This window comes from Canis aureus, chromosome 30, assembly GCF_053574225.1.
Source record: "Canis aureus isolate CA01 chromosome 30, VMU_Caureus_v.1.0, whole genome shotgun sequence".
Classification (NCBI taxonomy): Eukaryota; Metazoa; Chordata; class Mammalia; order Carnivora; family Canidae; genus Canis; species Canis aureus.
Genome location: NC_135640.1, coordinates 20,722,078 through 20,741,659, shown reverse-complemented (window position 1 = coordinate 20,741,659; position 19,582 = coordinate 20,722,078). Strand labels below are relative to the sequence as shown.

Genomic DNA, 19,582 nt, shown 5'->3' with positions numbered 1-19,582 from the left:
ACACTCACACTGGATGCTTCCACTAGATCCACTGCCAATTTCATCTCTGCAAATGACATTTAGCTCTTGACACACCATTCATCTGCATAGTGCAGGTTCCTTTATTATTCTGTTTCTATTTAAAGTCGAGAATGAGGGAGTGCCTGGGTAGATCAATAGATTAGGCATCTGCCTCTTGCTTGGGTCATGATCCCAGAATCTGGGGATTGAGGCCCCCATCAGGCTCCCTGCTCAGTGGGGAGTCTGTTCTCCCTCTGCCCCTCACTCCACTAATGCTCTCACTATCTCACTCTTTCCCTGTCTCAAATAAATAAAATCTTAAAAAAAAAAAAATAAAGTCTAGAATGAGTGTACTGACAAATCATTGTCAAAGTGTAAGTGAAGTTAGTAAAGTGAATATTTGCCATGATTCATTCATTTATTAATTATATCATAGTGTTGCATATACTCAAAATTTAGTAATGATTTAAAAAAATACCTATGTCCACCTTATATCTACTCATTGACCTATCAATCTATATCTATCAGGACAACCTGAGACTTATTCCAGTGTGTAAGATATAGATATAGATAAAGAGAGGCCCCTGGGTGGCTCAGTGGTTGAGCATCTGCCTTTGGCTCAGGTCTTGATCCCCGGGTCCTGGGATCAAGTCCTGCATCAAGCTCCCCACAGGGAGCCTGCTTTTCCCTCTACCTATGTCTCTGCCTCTCTGTGTATCTCTTATGAATTATGAAATCTTTAAAATATATATTTTTATAGAGAGATATAATATTTATATATGGAGAGAGATAAAGACTTAGGAATGTACACAAAGTATACATTATGCTTTGTATAAATATGTATATATAGCCACATTACATCATTACACATGTATCTACACACTACATATACATACATTATAATAATATAATGTATTCTACATATATATTATTTTCATGAAGTTCTCACAACAGATTAGAAATCTGTTATAGGAGAAGTAGGAAAATCAAGCTAGGCAGACAATGAATTTATTCTGGTATATTTGCACAACATATAAATAAATAAAAATACCTCTATGAGTTTGGATTAATTTAACAAACATAAATTTCATGAAAAATAAAACATATAAACATTGATTTTTAGCACAAAATGATTATGTTGTAGTTCTCATTATGAAGCAAAATTAAATGAGTGTTGTGGGTTATGAATTGACTGAGGATAGAACCTTGGAAACGTCAATATTTGAAAAGCTACAGAAGAGAATGTATATGCTAAAAGCAGTCAGCATGGTAACTGAAGGCAGAAGGGCAGGAGACCTGGAAAGAAAATAGACAGTTCAAAGAAAGTTTTTAAAAAGCCAGAAAAAACAAACAAACAAAAGGTTAATAGTGTTAAAAATTCTCAGAAGAGTATACATATAAAAGGACAGGAAAATTTTTATTTTTATTTTGCCACTGGAATGATATGGGATATATTTACAAAAGTAGTTTAATGGAACACAAAGGCAAAAACAAGCATTGAATAGTTAGTTATGTATCTGAGGAAGTAGAGGAGGCAAATATAAACTAATCTTTCTAGAAGTATGTATATAAGAGTCAGCAGGGTAGCTTATATATTTGTTTGTATGTATTTTGAAAAGTGATATTCTTGCATAACTTATATGTCTAAACTAAAGTGTCCATACAGAAAGTGAAATTCAAGACACAAGACAAATATGGACTAGCATTTGGAGAAATGTCCTATTAGAAATGAGAAGAGAAAGTTCTTCAGGTATATAGTAAAAGGAGAAAAGAAATTTCTGATTATTTTTTGGAAAATCTTTATAGAAATAAAATAATCAAATATATTTATATTTTTAAAAGTACATACTTTCAGAGTTGAAAATGAGGGTAGAGAGAATGATATGCCTGTAGATACACGTATCATACCAAAATTTCACCTAAGTCTGTTTCATATTTTTATTTCTTTGAGCATAATTCCTCTCTATTTACCCCCTTTCAACTTTTCTTCCTAAAGAGCTCCTACGTATTTTATAAAAGAGGGAAAAAATCAGGATTACCTCCAAAATCTCTCCAGAACTATTTATGCAGCTGCCACCACCGTACTATTTCAGTAACCTGCCTCCTAGCGAAAGTAAGGATATTCTACGTCAAGTAATGGATCACCTTTCACCTCTATCAACAATGAAAAAGGAACCGAAAATGTGTGAGAAGTGCCCTGAGACTACTGAGCAGAGATGCACCATCCAGTGACTTCAGAATCTTCCATGAAAAGCAAGATGTGCAATAAGTGCCCCACACTAGCCTAACAGCCGGTCTGGTCTGCCGGAGGGAGGTGCAGACGCTCAACTTGAATGAGATCATGCCCCACGAGTCTTGAAAAAAAAATACTTTGTATATTATTTAAAAATAAAAAAATAGAAGTTAAAAAAAAAAAAAAAAAAGAGAGAGCCGCCCCCCAGACACATAAAGGGCTAAAACTCTGCATGACAATACTATTATTGAGCGCCTTGTGAATGCTATCATAAAGCTGAGACTCACCGCAGAATTAGAGCTTGTGAATTACAAAGGGAAACTTCTTCCAGAGCTTTGTTACAGGGCATGCGCAGGACGCAGTGTCTCCAACCTTTGTCATCAGCCACACTTCTAAGGAGTTTGGCTCTATGCAAACAGATGGCAGAAAACACCTTCTGCAGACCTGTACAAAATCCAAGTTCATTTATGAACACAAGGAGATATTCTGATCATCTCCTGTATGACTGGTTTGGCTCAGGATGCTGAAGTCCCAGCTTTTTTTTTTTTTTTTTTAAACACATGAATCAGAGATTTGGATTTTATTTTATTTTATTTTTTTTTTTATTTTTATTTTTTGGCTATATGGCATTTATTGCAAACAGAATGTCTGAGGTATGAGAAGCTGACCCGGAACCCATGCCTGCCCAGGCCACGATGGGGCAGTCTGGCCTCACCCCACACCAGGCCCCCGGCACTATGAACCCAAAGCTGCCTGCCCAGGGCAGGGCCCCACACACTGAGGTAGCTGCATCTTAAGCCCCCAAGAGTACAACTCCCCAGGCTTGCCCAACTCCCACACACGTCCAGGCCTGGAGGGGAGGAGGCAGCAGAAGGCAGGCCCCCAACACACACCGCAGCCTCTGAAAATTGCCCCCACCCCCGATATTCTTAATACTTCAAATGAACAGGATCTCTACTTCTCATTTTTTCTGATCTTCACTCAATGGATGTATCTAGCAACATATGCATATATTTTAGGATATGTAATTGCCCAGGTTCTGGACTAATTGAGAAATAAAACAAAAATTGGTTGACTTTCCAATTCTCTGCAGTCCATGTTGTAGAGTGTTAAAGTATTACTCTTATTACTGATAGATCTCTTCTAATTTGTGTAGGTAACTTACTATCAATTTTTTTTCCCATCAAGAAACACAGCACTGGCCTTAGGTAGACTTCAACTTCTCCATTCTTCAATTCCTAGCCTCTCAGATGTAGAATTTTCCTGAACAAATCAGGAGAACGTATTTTACCTGTAAATAGCTTGGTCCCAAGAATAAAAGTATGTCAAGAATATGAGCTTCCTATGTTCCACAGGGACATCATTTACTACAGTTGTTCATCTGGCCATCCACTCACTGCTGATGCTTATATGACCTGGGGAGTAGGTACCCCATTCATAGCAGACCAAGGTCAAAATCCATTGTGCCTAAAGTTACCTCTCTATATGATAACAGTCCAAAGTAGGTCAAAGAATTCTCTGAAAACAATCAAGGTCAAATGTCTTTACCTATCTCTATGGGTAGATGCTATTAAATGAAAAGTTGTAATTAAGTGATTTCTGTACAATTTCTCCTCTTGCTGCCCAAGTTTTCATCAGTAAATCAGGAAGAAGTCAACCAAGAGTCAGATAATAGTTATCAATAGTTTTTTTTTTTTTTTTTTTTTTTAATAGTTCTCAATTGTTTGCTGAGAGCAATAAAATATCAAGGGGAGGGATGCCTGGGTGGCTCAGTCAGTTGAGCGGTTAAGCAGCCCACTCTTGATTTTGGCTCAGGCTATGATCTCAAGGGTTATAAGACTGAGGCCCCCTTGGTCTCCATGCTGAGTGGGGAGTCCACTTGAAGACTCTTGCCCTTGCCCCTCCCCTCATTAGCATGCATAAGCACACACCCTTTTCTTTCTCAAATAAATAAATAATTCTTTAAAAAAATATTGAGGGGAAAAAAGTAAACCATTAGCAATCACATTTCCCATTTAATTTTTAATTTTCCCTCCAATGTGTTATATGTTGGTATCTCCCCCCAAAAGAAAATAGTTCTATCCCTTCATAAAACTTGTAGCATAGAGAAGTACAATGTTGATCAATGCTCTAGCAGACCTATTATAAAAATAATATTAAAGTAGTGCTTTAGGCAAAAAGAATATGGTCCCAGAGGGAAATATAGAAATATAGAAAGAAATGAATAAAAATGGCGATTGTAACTATACAACTAAATCTAAATTAATATTTACTTAAAACAAAAAAATGTAATGTCTTATAAGGTTTATATACAGAGAGGTTGAATTAATTAAAACAATTACTTAAAAGTTGAGAGGGGTAAAGTGTTTTAAGGGTCTAATAATATCTGAGTAGGGATAAAATTTCTCATTTAAATGAGGGTCTAATATTCAAGGATTCATAGTGCTAGGGTAACACTCAAAGAGTAGTTAAAGACTGTATGTTAGTACTAACAGTAATCCCAAAGGAGCTAATAGGGGAAAGAAAAAAATATAAAATACTTAAGATAAACAGAAAACAAAAATACAGTAGATATCAAGCTAAAAGAAGAAAGATAACAGTATAGGTCAATGAATTAAATATTCCTATTAAGACAAAACTTGTCTGTCTCAATGTATCCTTGATTAAACCAGATTACAGAACAAATATAGACTTTCCATTGCTCCTTACAGACATCTTCTTTTGCTTACTTTTTTGTTGACTCTTTTCTCTGTGGAGATTCTCTACCCCATGATGATGAGATTGAAGGAAATTATCAAAAGACACAACTACATGATATATTTTTAGTGTCAAGTAATAGAGATATTCAAAGATTTTGACTCAACGAAGATTGACTCCAGATAATCAGAATTCAATTGTTCAATGATATCCAGATTCACCAGTCCGCATTAGAAAAAAAAAAAAAAAAGGACCATGTATGATATTCCAGTGGGATCATTCTCTCAGTCACCCCTTCATTGAGATTCTGGCCCCATGTTACTCGCTAGTTACACACAAATAAGTTGCATAAAACGACCCCAACACATTCCTGAGAATCTACTCTAAGCCTGGGAGAATCAATGGTCAGTCATTAGGTCATTCCTTAGCACTTTTCAATCCTGAGTGTGGTTTATTCCATCAAGCTTCACTAACCTTTTCTCAGCTTGTATGTTGAATAGACTTGTATGTTGATAGACTTTTTGATTTTCTCTTTGTCCAACTTACAAAGTTCCTTTATAAAAGCCTATTAATTTTATCCTTAAAACTAGCTTATACCTACATGTCCATTTTGTGAAATTACAAAATGGTTTACTTGCAGATCTCCTCTTCCTCCTTCCTCTCATTTGCTGCCAGAGAATCTTGCTCACATCTGTTTTGTTTGTCTTATTTCATTGTATCTCATCTTGTTGCCTGGAAAATAAATTCAAAAATAATTTTCCTAACTATGATTGTCTTTATTTTTATTTATTTTTCATGAAAGACACAGAGAGAGGCAGAGACATAAGCAGAGGGAGAAGCAGACTCTCTACAGAGTCCTGCCTGATGCAGGACTCGATCCCAGGACCTCAGGATCACGATCTGAGCCAAAGGCAGATGCTTACTCAACCCCTGAGCCACACAGGCGTCCCTATGCTATCTTACCTATGATCTGTGTAAATTGTAGTAATAGAGGATGTGCTTTCTTTACTAGTTGGACACCTGATGCTCTAACAGAGGACCTCACAAACATCAGACTATTTCTCACTCATATAACTGCCTATCATGGATATTCACCAAAATGGTGTTTACTAAACAGAAGCATCATGCAATCAGGATCACTCTATTTTGGGGTTCCCTATTTTTTATGGCTTTGGAGTCTTTTGCTTCCAGGGAGAACATGGAGTGTAGGAAGGTAGTTTTCTGAAAGGGCCTGGAAATGCTCTCAAGGCTAAAGCTCAGTAATATGGACATATCCAGCTGCCAAACGGTTTGGAGTGCAGTTGACTTTTGCTGGGTACCAAGGAAGACTAAGATATGATTTCTGTGAATATATGGCATTTTTACCACAATGCCATGTTCTATTTTCTTTCTATAAGATATTCTTCTTCTTAAATCTCCCTAATATTCTCTTACTATGAATCAGTATCCAACTTCATTGCTTTCATCAAATTTATTTGATACCTCTAACAAATTAATCAAAAATTTATTTTTATATACATATCTTTCTTAATAAATTATATAATTTCTTAGGTCAAGGATTGTAGTTTCGTTGGTATTCAATTCCCACAAATCATTTGGTTTGTATTTATATATCAGATAAATAATAAAAATCCTAATGAATTAATATTAATTTGTCCTCCCTAAAACTAGAATTCTCCTAGGCATATCAGAGAAATACCTGTTTCAACTAATTATTTTTATATTTGTTAATGCCTAAATAATTAGTAAAAATACAGCAAAAATTCAATGCATCCTGAACAAAAATAATCTCTTAATTATAATATGTTTTTCCTCCCACAAATGAATTGGCTACTAAACATTTCATAAGGCACTTAAAAAATTCCCATTCATTCTTGTTCCAGTTTTTTAATTAGTTCCTGCCACTTTTGTTTTCTTCAGTTAATTTAACTCTCAGCATATTGCAGCAATTATTGCTGCCTACTCAAGCACATTTGTAAAATTGCTACATATTATGAATATTCATACTGATAATTTAAAGTTAAAATAAAATTGGCCAGCATAGGCCTTGTACCAGAATATTTACCATTAGATTGGTGTCTCATACATAAAGCGTAATGATTGACTACCACATACATACACATTCTTTATATGTGCTCAAAGATAAGTGAAATTTATTAATAAAACTTGTAAATATTAACATAGTCATTCAAAGAGAGTTTCAAGAAAATGTACTTCAGTTAATGCTGTGACATTAACTTTTAAATGAATGTTGTTAATTATTTCTTAGATGACTCCATTTACTATTGAATAATAGGATGCAAAGCACAGTGAAATTGAGAACATTCTCATATAAATTAGTATTTAACAAAACTAAAAACTTGACTCAATGTGAGCAGGTATTTTGAGGATGCTATTGACGATCTTAAATAAGATTATTAGGAGATAGCTTATTAAATATATTTTACAAAAGATGTGTTATTGATAGAAGAATCATGACATAGGGTAAATAAAATCAAATATATACTCATTTTTGAAAGGTTAATTTCTATCAAAATGTATATACATTTAGAAGAATAAGGGAATTTGGTGTGTGTAAAGGAATTAACTAGGACAATTAATAGCAAATGGTTCTAGTGTTAACAAACTAGAAAACACCTGGTGTGGAGTTTCAGGAAAGGAAGTTTGAGAATAAAATATAGATAGCAGTATATCATATGTTAGGTTTTTTTTGTTTATTTGTTGACCAATAAACATTTAAAAGTAGATAGCAGGGCACATGAGTGGCTCAGTCTGTTAAGTGTCTAATTTTAGCTCAGGTCATGATCCCAGGGTCCTTGGAGCAAGTTCCTCATGCGGCTCCCTGCTCAGGGAGGAGTCACTTCTCCCTCTATCCCTTCCCCCTGCTTGTGATCTCTCTCTAATGCTCTCTCTCTCTGTAATAAGTCTTTTAAAAAATAAAAAATTAAAGTAGATATCATATAAAACATTAAACATAGAGATAAAATGATCACATTTGTGGCAGGAGTATCATCTGTGGAGGATATGGAAGTCAGAAAATTTGAAAGACCTACACGTATAGCAATACTAATAAGTGTTCAAAATAATAAATGGCTAATCGCTATCAGTGGGAAACTGTCAGGCTGAAAATGGCATTTAGATTAAAGAGAATAATTGTGAGTTGATAATAAGTCTGATATTGGATAACTGGATCAGCACTAATTTTTTTAAAGATTTATTTACTTAATTTAGAAACAGAATATTAATCTTGTTTATTGTTTTATAATTATTTAAATTCAATTAATTAACATATAATGTATTATTAGTTTCAGAGGTAGAGTTCAGTGATTCATCAGTCTTATATTACACCAGTGCTCATTACATCACCAAAGTTACCCCCTCTCCCACCCCATTCCCTCCAGTAATCCTAAGTTGGTTTCCTAGAGTTAAAAGTCCCTTATGGTTTCTCTCCCTCTCTGATTTCATCTTATTTTTCCCTCCATCCCCTCTGCTCCTCTGTTTTGTTTCTCAAATCCCATATATGAATGAAATCATATGATAATTGTTTTTCTCTGACTGACTTATTTCACTTAGTATTATATCTTCTAGATACATCCACGTCATTGCAAATGGCAGGACCAAATAATGATGGCCGAATAATACTCCATTGTATGTGTGTGTATATATCTATATATCCGCCTATATCTATATATCTATATATGTGTATCTATATACCACATCTCCTTTATCCATTCATCTGTTGATAGACATCTGAACTTTTTCCTCATTTTGGCTATTGTGGACATTGCTGCTATCTTAAGCAGGTGCTATGCTCAGCTCAGAACCCAAAGTGGGACTTGATCTCATGAGCCTGAGAACATGACTGAGCTGAAAAGCCTGACACTTAATTGACTGAGCTACCCAGATGCCCCTTTAGCTAGATGAAAAATTGGATATTAAAAACAAGTTTGGGTAAATTCTTGTTAGTCTTGCTGAAGTTACTGTAGATCATCAAGATGGTAATGTCTGGAAGGTTGTCAGAAATATGGGATTTTGGCCAATCAGATAACTAAACTAAAACTAGAAATATAGTTGTAAGAGTTCAACATAACAGTGTATAAAGAATTAGTATGGCTGGAATTGAAGGGCTAAGTTTATAAGAGAAAAAAAACTTAGGATGGAAACCTTGGGAAACTGACTTTTTATATAAAATTTAGAGGAAAATAAAAGGGTATAAATAAAATAGTGCATCCACACAATGGGATATTATTCTACTAAAAAGAAATGAGCTATCAAGCCATAAAAAGACATACACAAACCTTAAATTTCTATTACAAAGTGAAAGAAGCCAAGCTGAAAAAGGCTAAATACTGTATGATTCCAATTATATGACATTCTGGGAAAGGCGGAACTATAAAGACAGTAAAAAGATCAGTGGTTGCCAGGTAAGTGGGAAGAGATGAATAGGTGAGCACAGAGGGGTTTTAGAGCAGTGAAAATTCTCAGTATGATATTATAATGAAGGATATATGTTATTATACACTTGTCCAAAGCCATAGAATGTACAACACCAAGAGCAAACCCTAAGGTAAACTATGGACTTTGGTGATTATAATGTATCACTATAGGTTCATTCTTGGTTAAAAAAAAAATGTACCCTTCTGTCAAGTGAGGTTTACAATGGATGAGTCTCTGCATGTGTGGGATAGGGGAATGTAATAGGAAATCTCTGTACCTCCCTCGCAGTTTTATTGTAACCTAAAACTGCCTTAATAAACAAAGTTTTAAAGAATTCTAAGAGTGTACACTGAATTGCTGAGTGATTACCTCTGAATAGGGAAGTAAGAGTGTCCAAGGTAGACATTTCAAAAGTGGAAAAAAAAACAAGAGTGAGGGCAGTGGTGCTGTTTTCCTTTTTAAATTCACCTGTTAAAAAAAATAAATAAATAAATTCACCTGTTATGTGTGTAACACAAATGACACAAATGCAAAGGGTTTTTTAAATGTTCCAAGGCATACACTGGCCTTGCATACAGTAGCTGAGCATACAGTTTCAGACTCAGACTGTTTGGCACAAATTCCAGTTTCCACTGTCTTTGCTTTGTCTCTGCAGGCAAATTATTAACTTCTGTAAATTTTTGTTTTCTCAACTATAAAATGAAGATAATAATAACATTTATTTCATACAGATTACCTGAATATTAAATGAGTAAGAGAAATATTCAAAATTTTTCATTATTTTTGTTTATAATATATAAAGTAACTTTTTGTATAAATAAGTATTCAAGATATTAACATCATTGTAATGCATAAAGAATAATTCTGAAAGTTTAAGCCTATCATCATTTGGAAAACTCTTTTCGAAGTTATCCTTTATACCAAGTAGGTATCTGCTCTCAGTCTTACATTGTATTAAATTATAACTGCAGCAATGGTGAGCTTAAACACCTTCCCCATGTCACACACTTGGTGAGTGGGGGAAAGAATTTGAATCCAATACTTCTGATGACATAACGTATGCTTTGACCAATACACACCCAGGCACACATGTATACAGGTATACTTATACTTGTACTGCTCTGAATCAAATGATCATATCTATCTATCTGTCCATCTATTGATCTACCATATTTGCCCCTTGTATATCTCAACTAAATGTCACCTACCTGACTAAACAAAATACATTTTTTCCTCTAAGATCACAATATCCTTATCTATACATAATGCCCATTATAAGCTGTAAATATCTTACATTATCCTTATTTATTTTTTAACTCTTCCACTTAAACATTATCTTTAGAAAAAAATGAAGGAAGAATACCTTGTCACTACCTATATAAATTTGGCACAGAGTGGACATTTGGTATATTTTGTTCCATGAACAAATACAAGTATACAAGAGGGAGGTAGAACTATTCTTTTAGGGGACTGCATTATTGTCTTCACTTACTCACCTTCTTACCTCGACTTCTTTTGTCGTGAGACAATGTAAACCTGCCTAAAAAAAAAGCAAGGTATATTTTTCCATTTCATGACTTGGTATGTAGCTTATGACTTGGTTGGGCCATGAAAATGAGACTGGTCTGATAGTATGCCAGTTCTGAGCCTAGTTCTTAAGAGACCTTATAATTTTTCAAAATCAAGTGAAAAGTGTCTCAATCACCTTGAATCTTTTTTTTTTTTTTTTTTTTTTTTTCCCTTGAATCTTTTTTAAGGACATGCATTTTGAAGTCAAGATAGAATTCAGGATTTTGGCTTGAGTAGATGGAAACGTAGGGTAACCAGCAACTGAGTTGAGAAAGACTGTCAGAGAAGATTGTTTCTGGGAGGAGCTATGGAACTCCAATGTAATGACATTGCAGTCTGGATTTTTATCAAGAAAAGATGCTGTATTTTGTCAAATGCTTTTTTTGCACCTATTGAGAGGATCACATGATTCTTACTCTTCTTTTTTTAATGTGGTGTATCACATTGATTGATTTGCAGAGGTTGAAGCACCCCTGCATCCCAGGAATTAATCCCACTTGGTTGTGGTAAATAATTCTTTTAATGTACTGTTGGATCCTATGAGCTAGTATCTTTATAAGAATTATTGTATCCATGTTCATCAGGTAGGAATAGACGGGACATATCTCAATATCATAAATGCCATATATGAAAGACCCACAGTGAATATCATCCTCAACTGGGAAAAACTGAGAGCTTTCCCTTAAGGTCAGGAACATGACAGGGATGTCCACTCTTACCACTGCCATTCAACATAGTACTGGAAGTCTTAGCCTCAGCAATCAGGTAGCAAAAAGAAATTAAAAGCATCCATATCAGTAAGAATAAGTCAAATATTCACTCTTTGTAGACAACATGATACTCTTTGAAGAAAACCCAAAGACTCCATTAAAAAAATTGCTAAAACTGATACAGGAATTCAGCAAAGTTGCATGGTTTAAAACCAATGCAAAGAAGTCTGTTGCATTTCTATACACCATCAATGAAGCCACACAAAGAGAAATCAGGAATCAGTTCCATTTACAATGCACCAAAACCCATAAGGTAATTAAGAATAAGCCTAACTAGAGAAATAAAAGAGCTATACTCTGAAAACTAGAGAATACTTATGAAAGAAATTGAGAAAGACACAAAGAAATGGAAAAACATTCCATGCCCATGGATGGGAAGAACAAATATTGTTAAAATGTCTATGCTAATCAAAGCAATCTACACATTCAATGCAATCCTTACCAAATACCATCAGCATTTTCATAGAGATAGAACAAACAATCCTAAAATTTGTATAGAATCATAAAAGACCCAGAATAGTCAAAGGAATGTTGAAAAATAAAACCAAAGCTGGAGGCATCACAATTCCAGACTTCAAATTGTATTACAAAGCAGTAATCATCAAGACATTTATGGTACTGGCATAAAAACAAATACATCAAGGGAACAGACTAGAGAACCCAGAAATGGACACTCAACTCTATGGTCAGTAATCTTTGACAAAGCAAGAAAGAATATCCAATGGAGAAAATAAAGTCTCTTCAACAAATGATGTTAGGAAAACTGTACAGTCATATGCAGAAGAACAAAACCAGACCTCTTTCTTACACCATACACAAAAATAAACTCAAAATGGATGGAAAACCTAAATGTGAGATAGGAATCCATCAAAATCTTAGCGAAGAACATAGGCAGCAATCTCTTTGACCTTGACCACAGCAACTTCTAGCTAGACATGTCTCTAAAGGCAAAGCAAACAAAAGCAAAAATGAATCACTGGATTTTATCAGGATGAAAAGCTTCTGCACAGTAAAAGGAATCAACAAAATTAGAAGGCAATCTGTGGAATGGGGAAGATATTTGCAAATAACATATCACATCAAGGGCTAGTATCCCAAAACTATAAAGAACGTATCAAACACAACCCTCAAAAAAACAAAACAAAACAAAACAAAACAAAAATTGCAGTCCAAAAACAAGAAGACATGAAAAGACATTTCTCCTAAAAAGGCATACAAATGGCAAACAGATACGTGAAAAAGTGCTCAACATCAGTAAGCATCAGGGAAATACAATAAAAATCACAATGAAATACCACCTCACACCAGTCAGAATGGCTAAAATTAATAACTCAGGAAACAACAGATATTGGTGAGGATGAGGAGAAAGGGGAACCCTCTTGCATTCATGATAGGGAATGGTGCAGCCACTCTGGTAAACAGTTCAGAGATTCCTCAAAAAGTTAAAACTAGAACTACCTTATGACTCAGCAATTCCACTAAAAGGTATTTATCCAAGGATGCAACATAGCGATTCGAAGGGACACATGAACCCCAAGGTTTATAGCAGCAATGTTCACAGTAGCCAAAATATGGAACAAGCCCAGATGTCCATTGACAGATGAATGAATAAAGATTTTATATATAAATATGAAATATATATATGAAACACACACATATATGAAATATATATATATGAAATACACACATATATACACACAATGGAAAATTACTCAGCCATCAAAAATGGTGATATTTGCAATGATGTGGAAGGAACTAGAAGGTATTATGCTAAGCAAAATAAGTCCGTTAGAAAAGGTAAATACCATATGATTTCACTCCTATGGAATTTAAGAGACAAAACAGATGAACATAGGGGAGGTAACGTAAAATGAAATAAGATGAAAACAGAGAGGGAGGCAAACCATAAAAGATTCTTAATCTAGGAAACAGAGGGCTGCTGGAGAGGAGGTCGGTGGGGGATGGGGTGACCGGTGATGGGCCTTAAAGACAGAACTTGATGTGATGAGCATTGATGCAACTGATGAATCACTAAATTATTTCCCTGAGACTAATAATGCACTAAATGTTAGTTGAATTTAAATTAAGTTGAACTATTGAATTAAAAAAAATTAAAAATGAATATAAAAAATATTGTATGTAAATTTTAAAAATGTTGCAATCCATATGTTTATCATATATCTAAATGGAAAGGTGGAGAAGGCAGTAGGGTATTTACAAGTTTAAAGTATTTGGAGTATGAATCTATCACCATAAATTTTCAACTTCATTTCCTAACAGTTTTACTATTCTTTACTAATCTCTAGAACATGACTCAGCAAACCACAATCTGTTAGTTATAATAGTGCGTAATCTTTATCACTGTTGTAAAGTGACGTTTTGTATGGCATTGCTGCTAAGAGAAGGAGTAAGATTTTGGCTTATGTCTTTTCATTTCAATTTTGTGTTTTCTCTGAATCTCCAGGAATTTGTGTGATATGGATTGCTTATGGTTGTTATTGTTTTTGTTACTCTTTCTTTCCCCTACACTAGTGCTCATTAGTCTTTGGAAAACATTATCTCCTTGGAAAACGTCTATGGCCGTCAAGGTGCATTTTATGTAACCCAAACTGATGCCATGAAAACTGCCTAGTTGGCTTCTTTGTCTGATTTCTTATATTTACTTTTCAAAATGATTTTACATGAAAATAGTGACTAATTCCTGAACCTTAGCTGATGAACTTGGGTCAACTGATTCAGTCAGCAAGTGTTCCTGGTCCCATTTCCTGAGGCTGGGCTGTTTCAAAGTCCTCCTTTGAATTTTCTCATTTACAAACACAGTAATCAATGACCAGTCTCATCTGAAACAAAGATACAATATACTTCAAAGCACGACATCGGGCTTTCTCCACTCCATATATTGAGGCCCTCAATACTGGACCTTGTTCCAAGTATATTTTAAACCATCTACCTGCTAGGACTTTGGGTGTTTAAAAGTAGAAGAGGTGGGAATATAAAATGTTGCAGTTGCTATGGAAGATGGGATGGAGAGTCCTAAAAACAAACAAACAAACAATAAAACAAAAACCCCCCACAAAACTGAACTATCATATGATCCAACAATCTCAATGATGGGTGCTTATACAAAAGAACTGAAATCAGAGTCTCAAAGAGTTATCTGTGCACCTATGTTCACAATAGCCAAGATGTGGAAACAACCTAAATATTCACTGATGTATAAATAAATAAAAGAATGCTGTACATACACAAATGAAATGTTCTAAAGTCTTAAAAAAGGAAATCACATCATACGCAACAACATGGATGAACTTTAAAGACATTATGCTAAGTAAAATAAGTCAGTCACAGAAGGATAAACACTGGGATGCCTGGGTGGCTCAGTGGTTGAGCATCTGCCTTTGGCTCAAGGTGTGATCCTCAGTCTGGGGATTGAGTCCTGCATCAGGCTCCCTGCGAAGAACCTGCTTCTCCCTCTGCCTGTGTCTCTGCCTATCTCTCTGTTTCTCATGAATAAATAAATAAAATCTTTTTTAAAAAGGACAAACACTGCATGATTCTACTTACATGAGGTATCTATAAGAGTCAAACTCTTAGAATCAGAAAGTAGAACTGATGTCAGAGGCTAGAGGGATGGAGAAGGGGAAGGTTGTTAATGTTTTGTAACATTTCAGTTGTACAAGATTAATAAGTTCTAAATCTGCTGTATAACATCGTACCTATTGTTAGCAATACAATATTGTACACTTAAACATTGTTGAGGGTGCATTTCATCTTAAGTATTCTTGCAATAATAATAAAAAAAGGAGAGTGTGCATGGAAATTGACAAGCCTGTTTGCAAGTATAGCTCGCTTCACTCCTATGTTTCTTGTGGATTTAGCTTAGTATTATTTCCTCAATTTGGAGAGAGAAGATTGTACCCTTGCTACCTTGATCAAACTGCACCAACTCTGCCTCGGAAATCACCTAGTGTGATCCCACCTGGATAATGGGCAGGTAGTATGTACAATGAAATTTACTGTATTTAGGAGGAAAGTAACAAAAATTCTTAGGAACAGATGATAAGATGCTTCACATTTTGGTTTGTATACATGGTAGTATGTGTAAAAGCATTTTATTATTATTATATCACTGTAAATACAGAAATCACTAATTCAGACCTGTTCTTGCCTCTTCCCATCTAGGGAATTTACTTATCTTTAGTTTCATTATAAAGGTGTTGGTGAACTTGAGGATAGAAGGGGATATATTAGTGGAAGATCTTTTATTTTAGTTGACACTTTCTTTGGACTCAAAAGAAAGCAAGCCTTCAGGCAATAAACTTATACTTTGACCTTTGATGAAAACTCAGTCAAAGCCCAAACATAGTAAAAAAGGAAAAATCATAATGGAAGAAGTATAGCCTTAAGCGCAGTTACAGAATCTCTAGAGACTCTATAGTATCTGTAAACACCTGAGAGGGCTATAGATGACTTTGTGTCCCTGTTTACTGACACTTGAAAATTGTCATCAATTCAACACCTAATAATAGAAGGATGGTTGTGTTGGTTCCTACCATAAAAGATTTTTTAAACTAAACCACTCTTTCTTCTACCTTTGATGTAACGTTATAGAGAAGGCACTCTTTCCTTACCCTGTCAATTGCTTTGTTGAACTATTTTCAGCATATATTGAACTGTGAAAATATCATTTAAGGGAAAATACATTGATAAATTGTTGTTACACCATCTTTTATTTCTAACACTTTTTAAGAAAAGGATAGCAATCGATGAGGTTTTAAGATTAAGGAATTTCCTCTGTAGAGAATAAAAGTCTTGCTTATAGATAGTTCTGCTTTATTTATTCATAATGTACTCTAGTTGTGCTTATACAACACTTGACTGAGATTTTCTGTGATAAAGATGTTTTACTTCTGGAAGAAATAACTTCTATAAAATAGATTATACATAAAATTTAGTCTTAGATTTTTTTCACTGATTTTTACAATATAATTCACTTACGCGTATTTTCTTTTACAGAACAAGCACATCTTTACATTTTGATTTTGGAAGAAGAAAAAAGTGATATTAAATATTAGGTACATAGTTACATATATACTTATCTGTGTGCATATATATATGGATTGTCAGCTTATAGAACAATGAAAAATATTAGAATTTTTAGTATCTTTGATACAAGATGAGTTAGAGATATTTAACTGAGGCGAACTATGTGTACAGTTATTATTAAAGGAAATATATTAAAAAAAATAAAGGAAATATATTTAAGTTAAAATTATTTGACATGGATTTTTAGTAAGACATATATATATAGGTGCCTAATCAATATTTATGTACTTATAAGGCATATCTCACTTATGCATTCACAGGTTTATTTTCTAGACATAGTGTGATAGAGTTATTTAAGAATAGAGGCTCCTCTCTCTATTTCCATTGTCATCACCCCTGGGAGCCCCATGGGCGGTACTCTCTTTATTTTCATCACATAGTCTATTATAGGAGCATGCTGCTGGCTCTGCAATGTACTCTCATAGTATGAAAGCTATCTGTGTGTGCAGATCCCTAGGACAAGCACCTAATGGATATTTGCTGCCATCACTTGTTCTCTACCCCATTGCCATCTTCAGCCCTTCTCTACAGAGTAGCAGAGAGTTTCATTTAAATTCTGCTGATTAATTTCCTTCTTTTTCTCCAAGCAAGTTTTGTTTCGCTGTTCATATTTGTTTTTAAAATTAATTGAATAAAAATTGGATATCTGTTTTCATAGTTTTTCCTAATTGTAGATCTTTACATGAATAAATATAATTTTATTACATGTATCAATTACAGAAATTCCAGAAAGTAAATAGTCTCCAGATATTTACTAATTTCAATGATTTATAAGAGATTTTGTAGCAAGAGGTTGCTATGTAGATATCATGTTCAGATTCCTATTATAAATTAGAGGACTCCATGCATTTCTTTCTTTGGTTAACAAAATTAACCATCTAAATACCTTAAATAATAAATATGATAAAATTCACTCAATATTGGAGAACAAAATTGTTCACTATTATTTAGGTTAAAATAAGATTTTTAAAGAACTTTTTATACATTAAATAAATCCATTTTAGTTACAATTCTGTCTTAAATTATGAATGTAAATGTAAAAGGATCCTGAATTGCAATAAGAATTATCTAATGACTAAATATGTTGATTTTCATTATAATTTTAGAGAATAGTTTCTATAAACTGTTAAAAATATCTTTTGTGATACTTGATATTTCTACAGCTTACAAAATATGATACATGACATTGTTTCTAAATAAACAGAAATATTTATTCTTAGGCTCTACTTTTGAGCATTATGGAAAAAAAAAATATATCAAAACAATGAAATAGTCCCAAATCATTCCAGTGGAATTCAGCTGTTCATATGTGGAGAGAAAAACAAGTATATGGTATGTTATGAAAGGTACAGAGAGGAATGCTATTAGATTGGTATGGTATTAGAACCCTAGGAAAGCTAGATTGGAGCCAAGATAGGAATATAATTAAGTTTTATTTTAAAGGATTTAAATTCCAAGTTAAATGCTCTAGAAAGCTAGGTGATTTTTTTTTTTTTAAGTAATGAAGATGCAAGATAGATCTCTGCATTAAATATGTAAATGTAGAGGCAATTTGCAAAGAAAAGTGTATAATGCAGTCTAGCAACAGAGAACTGAATGATGCACTAATAATGAAGGCATATTCCAAAACAGTAGAATTAAAAATTTAAGGACCTACTCTTTAACAATGATACAATACCTGTTCTCTATTGTTTCACGGAGCTTGTCCTTGGCTGAAAGTAAAAGGAAAGCTTTAATGTTTTCTTTTCAATGTTTACCAATATGACCCAATCATGTGAAATTAATATGCAAATAATATAAAAGAATGTATATAATAAAATAAAAGCTAATACATACTGAACACTATGTAGCAGCCTAAATACTTTGCATTTGTTTTATTGTTTTATGATAGATAAGCACAATTTTCACACTCAAAAAAACTTTGAAAGATATATAATACTTTGCCTTTGCTTTAGAGGTTAAATAAAATACATAGAAAATTATAAAAGTCAAGTTGCTTATCGAAGGTATTCCCACATATGAACTGCAATGTCCATACCTGGTTCCACCTGTTTTCAAAGCTTATCCTCTTTCACTCTCTGCTAAACTGCCTCCCTCTAATTCCCCGATACTTTGAATGGCCCAATAATAACAAAGGCCATAATTTAAATCCATGTCTGTTCAATTTGGGGCACTTCAAAGAACAGTGAGAACTGATTCTGTCCGATTTATAAATTCAACACTTCCATGCTTTTACTTCAATGCTTTTTTGTTGCTAAATTAGCCTTTTCTGTCTTTTGTTACCAATTATACAGGACCTGTTGAAAGATCAATGAATTCATTGGCCTTAGCAGCACTAAACACAGTATAATTTTAACTAGAACAAACTAAAAACTTTGAATTGAGTGTAAAGTAATTAAGTAAAGAAAATAACACTCTTGCTGTAAATCAAACCATAATAATATATACAAACCTGATAGGGTTTGGATAGGAAGGATAAGAAGGTATCATATTGTATCAAAGATACAGAATTTTAAATAGCACATTAACAGAGCTAGGGAGCAAATCTATGAAAGTCCTCTTTTCTGGTGGTAATAATATAATCTAAAGGCAGGTTTAAAATCTTGCATTCATTCTCTGAATAATTCAGAATCACTTTACATCATTGAAAAAAATTGCCTCATTTATGAGACTAAATCTCATTAATATTAAAACTGCTTATGTCACTACAAACTCCTTGATTAACTTTTCAGTTTTTATACATATAAAATATACAAAAATATACATTATC

The 19,582-nt window shown here is 33.8% G+C and overlaps 1 long non-coding RNA gene across 1 annotated transcript; it reads right to left on the bottom strand.

Moving 5' to 3' along the window:
* Positions 1–5,563: 5,563 nt before the first annotated feature.
* LOC144301695 (uncharacterized) lies at positions 5,564–18,520 on the bottom strand. The gene is made up of 3 exons (XR_013368425.1): positions 18,491–18,520; positions 15,271–15,328; positions 5,564–5,662 (listed from the first exon to the last, which is right to left on the bottom strand). It is a non-coding gene; the product is annotated as an uncharacterized LOC144301695 (long non-coding RNA).
* Positions 18,521–19,582: the final 1,062 nt, after the last annotated feature.